Genomic DNA, 18,039 nt, shown 5'->3' with positions numbered 1-18,039 from the left:
CATGAAGAAAAAGATTTTATTGGCTTTAGTATATTTATTATTAAATAATAGTATTTTATTAAAATTTTGTTTTAAATTTATATTAATAGATTATCAAATTTAATTTAGAGTATTAAATTATTGGTTTTTCAGTTTAGATTGTTAGATATATTTTGATTAAAAAATAATAAATTAGATATTAAATTCATAATATTAAATCTGAAAAAGAGATACCAAACAAGAAGGGTCATATGTCCAACAGAAAATAAATTATATAATTTTATCAATTTCCACTAAGTGATCCAACTAAAAAGACATATCGGGAGATAATTGCTCTTTATCCACAATATTCCAACCCTACCCATAACCAAAGCCCATTTAAACTATTTAAAATGAAAAATAAAATCTAATATAAATATATTATTTGTAAAAAAAAGAATTATCTAATGAGATCAGATGACGTTAAAAATAATAATTATACAAAATAACATAATTTTATATTTTCAAATTTACAGAGATATTAAATCCAAATTACTGCTTCTCCTCTTTAGAAATTATATTCAACCCAGTGCTCCACTACAGACAACAAAATAAAATTTCTTACATGAGTTTTGTCATAGTTAATTGACATAAAGAGATGATTTGAAATTTAAAAAGGAAAAAAAAATGGAGTTAAGAAACAGTTACAGTACCACATCCGTGCAAAATCATGTAATTTTGTACGTAATTTTTGGTCGCTAAAAAGGAACCGTCCGATTTACTTGTTGAAGATGAGAGTGGCATATCCTGTGCTAGTGCTCGGTCAATTTATTTTCATAGGAAAGTTCCACGTGGATGAGAGTACGTTAGTACAAGGCATTATTTAATGCATGGATCAAAAAAGCATAAAACTGAAGGGACCACGAATACCAACAAGTATTTTTTGATTTCACCCATTGTTATTCTCGTGGCTAGCAATGGCATGATTTCATCAGTTCCTCAACTTAATTTGGTATTATGTTTTTGAGGTACACTCATTTAACTTCCTTGTAATAATGAAAATAGCACGCCTAAGTTGCTTTCCTAACTATATTTTTAGGTTGGATTTCATATCATTGTTAAAAGAAATTTTAGTCATTACATTGAGATTTCTTTGATAAAAAGTAAAGATTGAGGGGTATTCATTTTTTTAAATTTGTTCGAGATTCAAGGTATGTTCGTCATCTCATCTCTTATGATAAGGTCTTGTATTGAGTAAGACTTGATCTTTCGTGGACTTATTTAGAACCATTCAAGTTTACTAGTAGATTATGTTTTCCATGTATAACAATATGTATTTTAATTGATATGTTCTATGAGGTTGCTAAATAATTTAGTTTTAGTTTATGTTGAAATCTCTTCAATAAGAAATAGGGATTCGGGGGTACCCATTCCAGGTCGAATTCATTCAGCATGATCCTCCCTCCATGATACTAGAACCTTGCATTCAACAAGACTTGATCTTTAGTCACGGGGGTTTCACTAGCTAGGCAATATTATATCATGTGCATTCATGTTAGTAGGTTTAATATCCCAAAAATGAGTCGTCATCTCATCTCTTATGATAAGGTCTTGTATTGAGTAAGACTTGATCTTTCGTGGACTTATTTAGAACCATTCAAGTTTACTAGTAGATTATGTTTTCCATGTATAACAATATGTATTTTAATTGATATGTTCTATGAGGTTGCTAAATAATTTAGTTTTAGTTTATGTTGAAATCTCTTCAATAAGAAATAGGGATTCGGGGGTACCCATTCCAGGTCGAATTCATTCAGCATGATCCTCCATGATACTGGAACCTTGCATTCAACAAGACTTGATCTTAGTCACAGGGGTTTCACTAGCTAGGCAATATTATATCATGTGCATTCATGTTAGTGGGTTTAATATCCCAAAAATGAGAGTGTAATATATTGCTTATCAGTGAAAATAGGGGGTAATTTTAATTCCGGCTATAAAAAAATACAATATTTGGTGAAAATATGAGGGCTTTTAATTCAAGCTTGTATTGGGAGGGGGTGACAACAAAGAAGTTTAGGGCAATATTTTTTGAAAATAGGGGGATTATTTAGTATGCTATGAACGCAAGTGTTATAACTAAGGTTCATTAAGTGAAGCCCCCGCGTCTTTAGTGAGCTTATTCACAACCATTCAACTTCATTAGCAGATTATGTTTATGGAGAAATTGGTAAATAATTTAATTTTAGTTGTTGTTTTTTTTTGTATGGTTTAAGTGTTTATATTTGTCTAATATATATATTATTTATTTATTTAATTTACATTTGTCATTATGCGATTAATTGCTCCAGGTCATTTTTGTATGTGTTGGTTTGAATCTCAAAATTTTAAATTTTATATTTTGTTGTTCTTTATTTATTAACAAATATGAGAAAACTAAACTATAAATTATTTCAAATTACACATTAAGATGGTTTATTTAAGAACTTTCTTTAATTCATTTTAACAATATAAAATCTATGAGAATATATTGTATCAACTTTATGTCAACATCATACAATTATAATTTATGAATGTTTATTGTCTTCAAACTTTCTTTCTTGTCGTTAAATATATCTACATAGTGATTTGATTAAGAGATGATCTTCTCACCTAGCAAACTATTTATTAGTGTTTCTTAGCATTACAGGTCAATTGTTACAAGTTTTAGATGGAAATATATATACCCAAACCAAAGAAGTTCTAATGAATTTGTCAATTCATCAATAATCATCCAATAAATTTTAATTCCAATTTGAAATATATAATATAATGACTATCAACATCAAATTCAAAATTAAATACTTTTAATTATATTAATTTTAATATTTATTACATTATTAATTATCAATCACACTCTTCTTTATTTTTTTATTTAATTATTCCACCCAAACTATTTTTGTGGGATTTTGTTTTCAATGCATTTTAATTAATAAATGTACAAATTTAGTTAGCCTAATATTATTGAATCCTCCTCTATAGTCCATATAATGCAAAATAGTGTATATTATTAATCATAGACATTGAAATGTGTACCCTAACCTCCTTAGATTTTTTAAGTTGGGGTTGATTTTGAAGTGACGCTCCATCTACTTTTGCGTTAAACGGTGTTCTCGTGCCTAAAAATATTAATTAAAAACAACTTTAGTAAAATGTTAATACTGTAAGAAAAAGACCCTGTCAAAATTCTTAATGTACGGCAAAAGTTGACGCTATTATAACTATTAATATAAAAATATTATTTAAAAAAAAGTATTAGTATTGACATGAGGTGGTTATAGTATTTAGTTTGTACTCTTGGAGATTTTTCAAAGTGATATTTAAGGAGAATCTTTTTAGTTAGATTATTTCATTTTAGTTAGATTTGTTAGTTAAATGTTAGTGTTTTTAAGAAGTTAAGCATTGTATTGTTTGTTTGAAGTTATGTAATAGTATTAGTTATTTATATAATCGTTTAAGTTATATTTGTTATCGAAATTTTTTTTAAGTTAATAAAAAAATATTTAAATTTGGAAAGTGAAAGTACAGTGGTTAAATATAATAAATATTTATAGTTAAATCAAACATTTAAGCATTAATCAAATTAGATGAATTTTGTTGATTGTTAGAGTGGCATGGACTAGATTAAGAAAAATAAAATAGTAAACTCAATCATAATTAAGTATTAATAAATGAAGAGAGAAACTACTTAACTATGTAATTGAAGAACAATCATTGTTTGTTGAAGACAACAAGATTTATGTGCCTTAGAATTTGTAAACACCCTAGACAATCGTTCATGTGAAATTAGAATCAAAATATCCCTTTTTGTCCTATGGCAAATTGTCACGCTATTAGTGTTTTCTTTTTACGCTGACAATATTTTTAAATTCCTTGATAGATATCATAATTCAAACATGTACATAAATTCTAGTATAATTGCTAGGTAATTTGTATACATGTTAAGGTAGGTGTGACCAAATATTTTAGATTCCTTACTTGATTTGAGTGCATATATAAATGAATAGGTTCCAAGATATTTTCAATGTCATGCTATGATCAAGATGACTACAAATAAATGTCTCTCAATACATAAACATAGCATCAAATTGCAAAGATTTGTTCAAAGTTAGTATACAACCTTGAAAGTATAAGATGAGGCCAATTAACTACATGTTTAATTGTAATTTTGGTGATTAAAATGATCAATATTGTACCTACCAGGAAAAACCCATAACCCAAACATGATCTCAATCAAATAACACTTACACATTAAGGTGATTTATTTACGAACATGTCTTAATATATTTTAACAATATAAAATTGAAGAGAATATATTGTATGTATATATTTAAGGGTATCAAAAAGCTTCAACCGACAATATCAATCATATGATTATAATCTATGAATTGTTTATTGTCTTCAAACTTTCTTTCTTGTTCCTAAATATATCTACTTAGGCAGGGGTCCCATGGGAGGGGCTTAAGCTTTATTTATTAAGGAAGAGGTGGTTCGGTAGAGATTTTTTTCGAGGCTACAAGGCTATTTGGAATATGCTCCTAAGTTCCTAACATTTTTCACTCCTCCTCATGGGACCACCACCTTCCTTCAATTTAGGAGCTTAAAAATGGAAGCCTAAAAAAAGTGATTTGATTAAGAGAGGATCTTCCTACCTAGCAAACTATTTAATAATTATTACAAGTTTTAGTAGATGGAAGTTCAATTTCATACACAAATCTAGTTTGCTATTTATAAAAATTACTTCAATAAATATGGTATAATTAATTTGTCAATTCTTTAATAATCATCCAATAAATTCTAATTCTAATTTGAAATACATAATATAAATACTATCAACATTAAATTTAAAATTAAATAATTTTAATTAATTATTAATTATCAGTCACACTCTATTCTTTATTTTGTATTTAATTGTTCCACCAAACTATTTATGTGAGATTTTATTTTCAATGCATTTTAATAAATAAAATGTACAAATTTAGTTAGTCTAATATTATTCAATCCTCCTCTACAGTCCATATAATGCAAAATAGTGTATATTATTAATCATAGACATTCAAATGTGTATCTTAACCTCCTTAGATTTTTTAGTTGGAGTTAATTTTGAAGTGACGTTCTATTATCATTTGTCCATCTACTATTGCATCAAACGGGTTTCTCGTGCCTATAAATATTAATTGAAAACAACTTTAGTAAAATGTTAATACTGTAAAAAAGAACCCTGTCAAAAATCTTATTATCCGGGACAAAGTTGACTCTATTATAATTATTAATATTTAAATATTACTTTTTTAAAAGTATTATCATTGGCATGAGGTGGTTATAGTATTTAGTTTTTACTGTGGAGATTTTAAAAAGTGACATTGAAGGAGAATTTATTTTAGTGGGATTTTTTAAAATTAAGCATAGGGAAAAATTAAGTGGTTTTAAGGAGTTAAGCATTGTCTTGCTTGTTGGAGTCTTATGGAGGGGGCTTCTTATATATAGAGATAGCGCTGAGGTTTTTTAGGAATATTTTTAAATTGGTCATTCCATAAATTTTGTACTATAGTTCAACTTAAAAGTTTAAACTCCTAGATTTAAGGATGCTAGCAATCCCATTAACTTTGTAGTGCACATCAAGCTCCTAAATTTAAGCAACTTAGTTGCAAATAAATTTAATAATTCCTTTAAAATTTAGATGATTACAAGTAGCATAAAATATTAGCCCCACACCATTTTCACCTACTTAAATTTGTACGCCTAAAAAGTAGTAGCTCCTATTTTTTAGGAAAAGATTCCCAATAATCCCATAGCAAAAAAAAAAATTCTTTATGGGACCACTCTTCCTTTAAAATAGAAGCCTAAGCCCCCATCCCTACCTAAGCATTAATCAATCTAGATGGATTTTGTCATTGTTGGAGTGGCATGGAATATATTAGGAAAAACAAAATAGAAAATTCAATCACACTAAATTAGTAATAAATGAAGAGAGATTATTTTACTATGTAATTTAAGAACAATTGTTGTTTGTTGAAGAAAATAAGATTTATGTGCCTTAGATTTAGTAGATACCCTAGAAAATCATTCATGTGAAATTAGAAACAAAATATTCCCTTTTGTCCTTGAAAAAAAGAGTTTGTTGTTCTAGATCAAGTTTGCAACCACAACATCGCTTTATAGCCATGAACTCAAACTCTATTATCTTCTAGATTATACTCTATGAATTATCATATAAAGAACCATCTAGGTAGTGATATTCTTAGTCACACTCTTAGTTCTTTCTTTTAAGATGACAATATTTTCAAATTCCATGATATATATCACAATTCAAGCATGTACATAAATTCTAGTATAATTGCTAGATAATTTGCATACATGTTAAGGCAGGTGTGATCAAATATGTTAGATTCCTTGATTTGAATGCAAATGTGAATCAATAGGTTCCACGATATTTTCAAGTCATGCGATGATCAAGATGACTACAAATAAATGTCTCTCAATACATAAACATAACATCAAATTGAAAAGATTTGTGCAAAGTTAGCCTACAACCAAAGTATAAGATGAGGCTAATTAACTAAATGTTTAATTTTGATTTTTGTAATTAAAATAGTCAATATTGTACCTAGGAGGAAAACATCACAACCCGAACATGATCTCAAACAAATAACATGATTCTTTCAACTAATTACTGTAGCTGATTTTCTTTATACAGTTTATTTTATTCTTTCAACTGTTTATTGTAGCTGTTATTATCTGTAAACTTATTTTGATTCTTTCAATTACTTACTATAACTGTTATTCTTTGTACGCTTTTTGATTTAATATAAAATAAAATATCATGAACAAGACTAATAACTACATTGTAATCAGCTAAAAAATCGCTTACGGTTAGATCAAAAGTGGGTCTTCAATTGCGCAAACAAACGAATGGAGGTAACGTTAAATCAATCTTGATCACAGCTCACATGAAGGTTTGATTTTAGGTCGTTCTAGAAAGGAAGAAATTTTAAGTGGACTGGAGATTGCATTGCGATTTGCATCCATAAATGGGGGCATCATAGATTTTAAAGCGTTCACGTGTAGTTTTTAAAATGTTACGATTGTCGAGATTCATACGTTTGAAAGTTTCCGTGTGGACCAGTCCCATGCATTATTGAGTTTCCGTAGGCATCAAAGTAAAGGGAATACCGTGCAGGGTGGGGTGAGTGCGATGAATCCGCCAGATTAGTCATTTCGACAATGTCTCGATGCTCTCAAAGGTATTGTCGCCATTACTGGAGTGAGACCCACAGATTGTGAGAGATTGGATTTATATGGCAAAGTGGTCCGTCCGTACGTAAGTGTTTCACATGTTTACATGTGATCTTTTGGTTCTTTTGCATAGATTTTTGGAGAAATTTGTGCTGGTAGAATTTATTTGATATAATTATACATTGATAAATAGTATATTTCATTAGAATTTGCGTGTATTAAAACAGTTAGTATTTTTATTTTTTATTTTTGGATATAATGAATGTTAAATGTGTGAAGACATGCAAACATTAATGAGATAAGATATGAACGTTGGATGTATGAAAGTATGCAAATATGAATGGTCCGTATGTAAGTGCTTCACATGTTTACATGTGATTTTTGCAGGAGGTACTTTGATAGGTATGTTTTGATTGGGTTTCTCTTTGTTTGTATTATTGGATTATATTTTATTCATTTTGTGTTATCATACATTCAATATTCATTAGAATTTGTGTGTATTCAAACATTTAGTATTCACTGAATATAACGGATGTTAAATGTGTGAAAACATGCTAATATGGATGAGATAAAATATGAATGTTGAATGTGTGAAAATGTGCAAATATGAATGGTCCGTATGTAAGTGTTTCACATGTTTACATGTGATTTTTGCAGGAGGTACATTGATAAATGTATGATTTGATTGAGTTTCTTTTTCTTTGTACAATTTGATTTTATTGTATTCATATTTTCACACACTCATTAGAATTTGCATGTTTTCACACTTTGAATATTCATTAGATTTTTGCGTGCTTTCACACTTTCAATATTCATTGGATCCAATGAATGTTCAATGTGTGAAACTATGTAATATGAATGTTGGATTTATTTGGTAAAGTGGCTAGTGTATAAGTGTTTCACATTTTTACATGCGGTCCTTTACGGGAGATAAGAAAATATGTCATTTTAAGATTGTAATGGCAAAATTTGTGTTGGTGGAATGGTTTGATATAATTAAATATATTGATAAATGATATGTTTTGATTAGTTTTGTTTTTATTTTTATTGCTTGATTTTATTTTATTCATATTTATGTGTTTTCATATGCTCAATATTCATTAGAATTTGTGTATTTTCACAGTTCAATATTCATTAGATATGATAATGATGAATGTGATAAATACGCAAATATTAAAATAAAATATCATTGTTGAATGTGTGTATATATGCAAATATCAAGTTTGGATTTATAGGGTAAAGTGTTTAATATGTATTTTTTTCACATATTTACAAGTGATCCTTTGTAGGAGGTAAGAAAGGATGTGATTTTAAGATTGTGTTGTAATTTGTTTTTATGGAATTGTTTGATATAATTGTATATTGGTAGGGTCTATTTTTATTTGTACTATTTTATTTTATTTTATTGATATTTGTATGTTTTCTCACATTCAATATTCAATAGAATTTAGGTATTTTCACACATTCAACATTCATTAGGTGCAATGAATGTTGGATTTATATAGTAAGTAGTTCACATGTAAGTGTTTTACTTGTTTACATGTGATTCATTGGAGGAGGTAAAAAAAAAATGATTTTAAGATTGCGATTGTAAAATTTATTTTGATGAAATGATTTGATATTATTGTATATTCATAAATGGTATATTTTGATTGAGTTCATTTTCATTTGTACTATCTGATTTTATTTTATTTATATTTAGGTGTTTTTGCACATTCATTATTCAATAGATATAATTAATGTTGAATGTGTGAAAATATACAAATATGAATAAAATAAAATACGAATGTTGAATTTACATGGTAAAGTGGTATGTACATAAGTGTTCACATGTTTACGTATGACCCTTTGTTGGAGGTAAGAAATTATATGATTTTAAGATTGTGATGGTGAAATTTATGTTGGTGGAAAGGTTTAATATAATTGTATATTGATAAATGGTATATTTTGATTGAGTTTTCTTATTTGTACTATCTAACTTTATTTTATTCATATTTGTATGTTTTTGCACATTCAACATTCAATAGAATTTGAGTGTTTCCATGCATTTAAAATACCTATTCACTATAGTAGACAATTGGTAAAATTTGAGTGATTCCTATGACCCTTTACCAATTTCTTCTATGTGTGACTCTATTACTAGTTATGACATGTTTATGAGATTTGTTAAATTTGATCATTTTATTAACATGAATACACTATCCATATAATTATTACACCATTATATATGAAATAATTATTTCTTTTGGAATTTAATGTTGTGAGTTAAGGTGTCTCAACCTTAACAATTCCATATTGTGTATTTGTGATTATTTTACATTTTCCCATCGTTATTTGGCATTCATGTAATTAAATAATTGTGCTCCAACATAAGGGGTGTGGGTTTTATTAGTGGCACTTTGACCACATGTTGATGCCTTAAAAATCAAGTTTTTTGTTGTCAAAAGATGCCCATCAAGTGATATAACATGTAAGATCTATTTTTAGGGATGTTATGACTGATTCTATGACAACTGTAAGGGCTAAAAGTGGGGTGAATCATTTTGGACATGAGAACTAGTTATTATGACACATGTAAGAGAATACTTACATTTGTTATTAATAGTCTATGATGCATGTAAGAGTATATCCTATATCTAGGGGATTCTTATTCAATAACTTGTAAGAAAGTGTAATGTCATGTAAGAGGCTATGTTTGGCATGTAGGGGTTGTATATAATTTTACCATGGTTTTTAATAACCCTTTTTTGGCCTATGGTAATGCTTTATAGTGGTAAATTGAGCTCCCAAGTGTCTATTTATTGAGGGATTGAGTTGGAGAAAAAATAGGTTGTTTTATAGGTACACATATGCTACCAAATTGATGCAAGATTGAGGAAATTGTTTGTATTCCCTCTTTTATTGATGGAGTTTTTTTTTCCCGAAAGGGTTTCTCCACATAATCACTGTGTTATGCTTTTACTTTTTTGTGGTGTTATCTTTTGATGTTATAGTTGATTTCTTTCATATGATAAACACTATTAGATCTGATTTATAGTTTGATTTGAAGCTTCTTTTATTGTTGTCCACCTCTTATTTTTGAACATTTGGTATCATATCCTAGATATTTTTGTGCCTTAGGTGGTAGAAGGGAGAATTTTTGAGAATTTGCGAGAGTTTGGTTGATTTTTTTTTTGTAGATTTGTGTTGATATCATGGCTGCAACTTCATCTCATTTGGACATAGAGAAGTTTAATGGAATGGATTATGAGTTGTGGAAGCTGAAAATGGAAGATCTTCTTGAAGAATGAGATCAACGGGTGGTTGTACAAAATAGAGAGAACCTAGATAAAATTTATGTTGAAGATTGGGAGAAGGTGGATAAAAAGGCATGGGGTACTATTAGATTATGTCTTTTAGATTCTATTTTCTTAAATGTGTCAAAAGAGAATTCAACATATGCTTTATGTAATCAAATCAGTGAGATATACCATGTTGAAAGTCTAGTAAATATAATTTACTTGAGATAGAACTTGTTTTCTCTTAAGATGAAGGAAGGTGATACAATAGTCGAGCATTTGAATTCATTTAGTTTAACTAGCCTCAACTGATATTTTAATTGAAGAAGAGGATATATGCATTATGGTTCTTCGTTCATTACTTGATTCATGAGAAAATTTCATTCTTTCTATTACTAGTAACCTCAAAGATCCAAAGATGGATACACTTGTTGGAGCTTTGTTGGGATAGGAAATGAGGAGAAAGGCTATGGATAGTTCGAGTGATTCTCTTAATGTCAGAGGAAGGCCCAACAAAAGAGGGTATAAAGGACATAAGAATGGGCCTAAGGACAAGTCTAAGGGAAAATCTAAAACTCCTAGTAAAATGAACAAAGTGAAGTGGTGGAACTATGGTAAGAGAGGGCATGTCAAAAAGGAATGCAATAATCCAAAGAAATAGTTTGATTCCTCTACAGATAAATCCTCAAACTTAGGTGATGTTTCTTTGATTTCTTCTCTTCATGTTATGACTAAAAAACATTGGTTAATTGATTCAGGATGCTCTTACCACATGAATCCTCATAAGGAGTTCTTTTCGACATATGAGAAGTATGATGGAGGAGAAATCTACCTCAGTGATAATTCTTCATATCCTTTTGTTGGAAGGGGTAAGATTTAGTTGTGTTTTAGTGATGGGAAAATAAAAACTCTTTTAGGTGTTTTGCATGTCTTAAGTTTAGAAAGAAATTAAATTTCAATTTGTATGTTGAATGATATGGGATTTCATGTAAAATTTGACAAGTGTGGTTGCATATTAGTGAGGAAACTTGGTGGTAGCAAGAGGGACAAGGAAGGCGACTCTTTTTAAGCTTGAAGCCAATACAATTGTTAAATCTTCTAATGCAATTGAATCTAAAAATACTCATATGTTGTGGCATTGTAGATTGGGCCACATTAGTGAGAATGTTTTTAAACCCATTTTGAATAAAAATTTGTTAGACAGTTTTACTTATTCTGATGAGAATTTTAAATTTTGTGAACAATTTGTTTGGAAAACAAAATAGAAAGTCATTGTCTTCATGCAATAATAAATATAAGAGTAAATTGGCTATTATTCACTCAAATTTATTTGGTGTAGTAGATATTGAATCAATTGGAGGATCTCGATATTTTGTCTCCTTCATGATGATGTTTCTAGATATACCTAGTTATATTTAATAAGGCATAAATCTGAAACTTTTGTGCTAAGTTTAAATAATTTAAGACCTTAGTCGAAAAGAAAACAAATTGTAAAATCAAAATTTTAAGAACTGATAATGGAGGAGAATACTATTCAATTTGTGAGAATGCAAGAATTGTAAGACAAAAAACTATGTTTTGTACACTCCACAACAAAATGGAGTGGTAGAAAGGTTAAATTAGATAATAATGGAAAGAGCTAGAAGTATGTTAAGTGGTTCACATTTTGATAGATACTTTTGGGTAGAAATTATAAGTAATTCTTGTTACTTGTTAAATAGATCTCCTTGTAAGGCTCTCAATACAAAACCTTATGAAGTGTGGGCAAGTAAGAAACCTTCTTTTTCACATTTAAGGGTATTTGGCTATATAGGGATTATGTTCATGTGGCTAAAGAAAAATGAACTAAGTTGGATCCAAAAGATTTCAAGTGCATTTTTAATGGATATGGTGATAATGTAAAAGGATATAAGTTATGTAATTTTCTACTCAAGAAAATTATCTTTTCTAGAGATGTTATTTTCAAGGAACTTAGTGTTATTTCTAATCCTAAAAACTCAAAAGAAAATGGTAAGGAAGAGAGAGTGCATTTTGAAATTGAGCATGAAGGTGCACCTCAAGAAGACCACATAGATGGAGATGAGGATGAGGATGAGGAAGAAGAAGATGAGGGTTCAAAAATAGTTACTGATCAAACTAAATAACTGGAAGAGGTTGAGCAAGATCGAGAACAAAAAGAGCCCCATACTCCTATTCTTATAACTTCCAAAAGACAATAAATTCTAGTTGACAGGTATAGCCCACTAGATTTCCACTGTATATTTTATTTATTAAGTAATGATGATGTCAAACTTAGATCCTATAGGGAAGATATTTTAGCCTATTATTGTGATTGTTGGCAATAAGACATGCTAGAGGAGATGATGGTATTATAATCATATGATACATGGGATCGTGTTTATTTTCCCAAAGGAATAAAATCCATTGGTTGTAAATGGATCAACAAAAATAAATTTGGAGAAAATGGATCATTGGAAAAGTATGAAGCTAGACTGGTAGCTAAGGGCTACTCCCAAAGAGAGGGAGTTGATTTTAGTGAGATTTTCTCTCCTATTGCTAAATTATCCTCTATTAGATTGCTTTTATCCATTGTTGTTGCTAATGATTTTGAGATTGAGCAAATGGATGTTAAAATTATTATTTTTACATGGAGACTTGGAAGAGGAAATTTATATGTAACAACCAAAAGGATTGGAGGTAAAAGGGAATGAACACTTGGTTTGTAGGTTAAAAGGTTCTCTTTATGGTTTAAAATAGTCTCCCTAAATGTGGTTTAAAATTTTGATTCATTTGTCATGAAATTGGGTTTTTTTTAGAAATGAAGAAGAGCATTGTGTATACATTAAATACATTGATGATCTTATTCTAATCATTATCTTGTATGTGGATGATATTATTCTTATCAGTAATTCTAAGGAAATGGTTAGTGAGCTAAAAGATCAAATTCTAGGGGCATTTGATATGAAGGATTTGGGAGTTGTAAGGTATATACTTGGTATGGAAATGAAAAGAGATCATGTAAATAGAAAACTTTGGTTGTAATAGAGTAAGTATGTTGGCACTATTTTGAAGATATTTAGTATTCAAGATTGTAAACCAGTAAGAACTCCTTTATAGGTTGGTATTAAGATTTCATTAGATATGTATCCTAAGAATGATGATGATTTAGAGGATATTTCTATTGTGCCTTACACTAGCGTTGTATGAATTTTAATGTATGCAATGGTTTTCACTAGACCAGATATTACACAAGCAATGGGAGTTTTAAGTAGGTTTATGTCTAACCTTGGTAGAGAACATTGGAATCATGATAAAAGGGTGTTTAGATATTTGTAAGGAGCTTCTAATTATTGTTTATAATATTTGGGACTAATGGTGGGGATGAGACATTGGACATAGGGATTTGTTGATGCAAATTGAGCAAGTGACTTGGATAGTCAAAGGTCCACAAATGGGCATGTGTTTACTTTATTTGGAGGAGGTGTAAGTTGAATGTGTAAGAGGCATCCTATGGTTTCTGTATCCACTATTGAAGCGGAGTGCATGGCTACTACCCATGTTTCTAAGGAGGTCGCATGGTTACAGAGGTTATTTGTAGGTATTGGTTTTGATTGCAAGACAGTTTAGGTTAGTCAAGTGATAGCCAAAGTGCAGTTTATTTAGCTAAGAATCCTATGCATCATGCACAAACTAAGCATGTGGATGTACAATACCATTTATTTTGTGAGTTGATTGTAGATGGATAGATTGAGTTGAAGAAAATTGACACTCAAGCACTTGAACATTGCAGATTATCTCAACAAACCTCTGAGCATGGAAAATTTTACTTGGTGTAGTAAGGCCACAAGCCTTGTTTCTTGTTCTTATTTAATTTCATGATGGTGCGATTCCCCTAGCTCTTGCAAGATATTCAACAAGTGGGAGAATGTAAGGAATTAATGTGTCTCAACCTTAGCGATTCCACATTATGTATTTATTATAAGTCTATGTTTTTCCATGGTTATTTGGCACTCATGTAATTAAATAATTATGCTCCAACATAAGGGGTGGGGGTTTTATTAGTTGGCACTTTTGACACATGTTGGTATCTTAAAAATCAAGTTTTTTGTTGTCAAAAGATACCCATCAATTGGTATAACATGTAAGGCCTATTTTTAGGTATGTTATTGTTACAAATGTGTGCTTTGTTGTCAATAATGTTAAATAGTGTGGTCCAGATATATTCTGGTCTGGACATGTACTATGTGGTATTCGACATCAGTTGTGCAGGATTCAATGTTGGATTATTTTGTTGAAGTATCTACAATTCTTCTTTCGTACCGATTGTCATGATTATGATTGTACCAAAGGTTGTTAGGATTGTTATTGTGGATTGGATATAGGCTAATTGCATTAACAATTGTTCTAGTTGACATTAGCTTATTTTTTTATGGTGCAAACAGTTGCAAGCTTTATCTGTATGGTCCGAGTGTTGCCTATTTTGGTCCAAACTCTTTCAATGCAAGTGTTGGGATATGTCCCTCCATCTAGTGATTTTGTGTGATGCATTTTATTGGTTTGGTGTTTCTCATTGGATGATGTTGGTTTAGGTTCGATTTATGTTCCATGTTTTATATTTTGGTCTAAGTGTATATCTTGAGTTAGAAACATATGTACACATTATAATATTTATTTTACTTGACTTGGTGAGAATGTCTTGTTCCAATTCGATATGTATGTGTGTGTGTTTTGTGTCATTGTGATAGATGAAATTTCAGTGCAAAAGTGTCAAGGGATGTAGATGCAGTAATCCAGAAGATCTGGTCATCCAGATATCTTAGTAAGGTTAGAGATTGTGCTTGAATAGTGACTATAATCAACATATGGTGATGCTTCTATTCATACAGTTCTTTTCTTAAAAGTTGTAAATCTGTATCTTGCCCTATTGTAGTTACCTTTAGGTTTCCAAGTCCCCTTTTGTCTCTTGCGTCATGAGTAGTTGGCCTTGGTCTGCAATTCTGGAGAAATGAGCTCTCTTTTGTAATAATTTCTATATATAGTGGATTTTCTGGTGAGTTAACACTCATTGTGGTTATTCTCAGTTTGATTTTTCCATGTATAAAATATTGGTGTCCTTGTGTGGGTGATTATGATGTTCTCTTTATGATGTGTATATCTAGAATTGATTGGTTAACATAAGTTTGAAGTCCAAAATCTTAATTTATGCTAATTCACCCCCCCCCTCTCAACATCTGTTGTGTGTTCAACAATTGGTATCAAAGCAAGGTTCCTTTTGAGTAATCCTAATATTTTGAGGTAGATCCAGAGTTTTGAACATTGTTTGAAGAAGAGATAAATGATATGGATGCTTTAGATCAAAGCGATTGTGATGATGTTGAAGGTATGTTGATATGGAAAGAGAACTAAGATCTACGTTGGCTGATTTGGATGAGTGCAAAGACAAGTATAAGAAGACAGTTGAGAAGATTACTTTCTTAAGAGGTTTAGTGGACAAGGGTAAGAAGGAAATTGATGAATATGAAACAAAGCTTGATGAGAAAACCAAAGAATGTTCGAAGTTAGAAGAAGTGACAAATCTGAAGAAAGAACTCAAGGATGCTAAAGATCATATTAGTAATGGCTTAAGTTTGAAAGGTAGAAAAGAGATATGAGAATCTATCTTGCAGTTATAGAATAATGGAGATTTTGGTGAATTCTTAAAGATGAATGAAGAGAAAGACAAAGGAGTAAAGAATTATTTTGATGATAAGAAGATTTTCATGCATAATCAATTTTTTTGGATGTCTATTATGGACCTAAGACCTCCTCCTATTTCTTCGAGGTATGTATCATTCAAAATAAATTATTTCTCATGCAATCAAGTAGGACACAGAGTGAGTGAATGTATAAATCGGATAAGGAATTATTCTTTTATAGAAATTGTCACTATTGGAATAACCTAGGTCACAAGGCTAGTGAATACAGAAACAAAATGAATATGAACACTAGTGCCAGATCTTTCAATGGATGTTGTTATGTTTGAAATGGATATGGGCACAAACATGTTGGATGTAGGATGAATAGGAACTTTAGAAGAAATGTGAATGGGAGTATGATGCAAAATGGTCTGGTATGCTATATTTGTAATGTTGTTGGGTACATTGCAAGATTTTGTAAAAGCTATAAAGGAAAGAATGTTTGTCTAGAGAATGTTATAGACACTAATGAAAAAGGAAAGAAGTTGTGGGTAAAGAAATTAGAAGAGAAGACCGAAGGAAATGTTGTTTAGGTGGTTTGACATCTACTGAGGATGCAGTTCCCTCTTTCGATAATTGACTCATATAGTAGGGTTTGAGGGGGAGATCCAATGAAAACATCTTCCAACCCCTCTTGGTTTGATGCTAGGTATCCTCTCAACATGGCATATGTGTGCAATGTTTTTTCGAAGGTTTTGAGCTTATCTTGTGGTTCAAATGTAATTTCACTAATACATTTGGACTAGATTTTCGACTGAGGTTTCCGACGGAGAAGGTATATTGTGGCCAAATTTGATTTTTTTTTGAAAAAATGCCCCCATTCGTCGTAATTCTGATGGAAATTACCCATTTGGTTTCAACAAAGAAGGCATTAGCAATGAGAATTTTCTTTTTTTCAAAAAAGTGCTCGAGTTCATCGCAATGCCAATGACAATGGCCATTACAAAATAAAAAAAAGAGGTGGGGAATTCATTTGTGAATTGCAATCCCGCATAGGCATCCGTGGCGACTTCAACCCCCAAGAACATCAAACCCGCGTCGAAGGAAATCCCACGCAGGAGGTAGATTCAAATTGCCCTAGTTTTTAATTTCATGTTGCAAAAAATATACATGTGGTGGTTAATTGTCCTAGTTTAATCTCATAAAACCATAGAACTGTGATTGAGGAGTGAGCGTTCAATTTTGTATCAGCAATCCCTTCCTTCTGTATACATGCATGTTGATTGTTCACATGAGATCACATCTCTTTGTGGCATCGTATCAAACAATTCACGAGCCTTGTCCATGTTTCCACATTTTGCATTCATGTCAAGCAAGGCATTTGCAAGTACAACACCTAACAAAATTCCTCTATTCGTTATTCTTTGATGGATGTCCATACCCTGTTCCAAAGCTCCCATTTTTGCACAGGCAGGGAGGATGCTGGCAAAGGTTGTGGAATTTGGCTTTATGCCTTCCAATTTCATTTGCTTGAAAGTGTCTAAAGCCTTTTTGAAAATCCATTTTGTGCATATCCAACAATCGTTGCAGTCCACGAGACAACATTTCTTTCAGGCATTCTATCAAATAGTTCACGTGCCTTGTCTATGCTTCCACATTTTGCATACATGTCTACCAAGGTAGTTACAACTACAACATCTGAGAAAATTTCTCTATCCTTTATGCTTCGATGAATGTCCATACCTTGTTCCAAATCTCCCATTTTGGCACAGGCAGGGAGGATAGTAGCAATGGTCGTGGAATTTGGCTTTACACCTGCCGATTGCATTTGCTTGAAAATTTCTAAAGCCTTC

The sequence above is a fragment of the Cryptomeria japonica genome, chromosome 7 (genome assembly GCF_030272615.1).
Source record: "Cryptomeria japonica chromosome 7, Sugi_1.0, whole genome shotgun sequence".
NCBI lineage: Eukaryota > Viridiplantae > Streptophyta > Pinopsida > Cupressales > Cupressaceae > Cryptomeria > Cryptomeria japonica.
The sequence above is the reverse complement of the archived record's forward strand: the minus strand, read 5'-3'. Positions refer to the sequence as shown.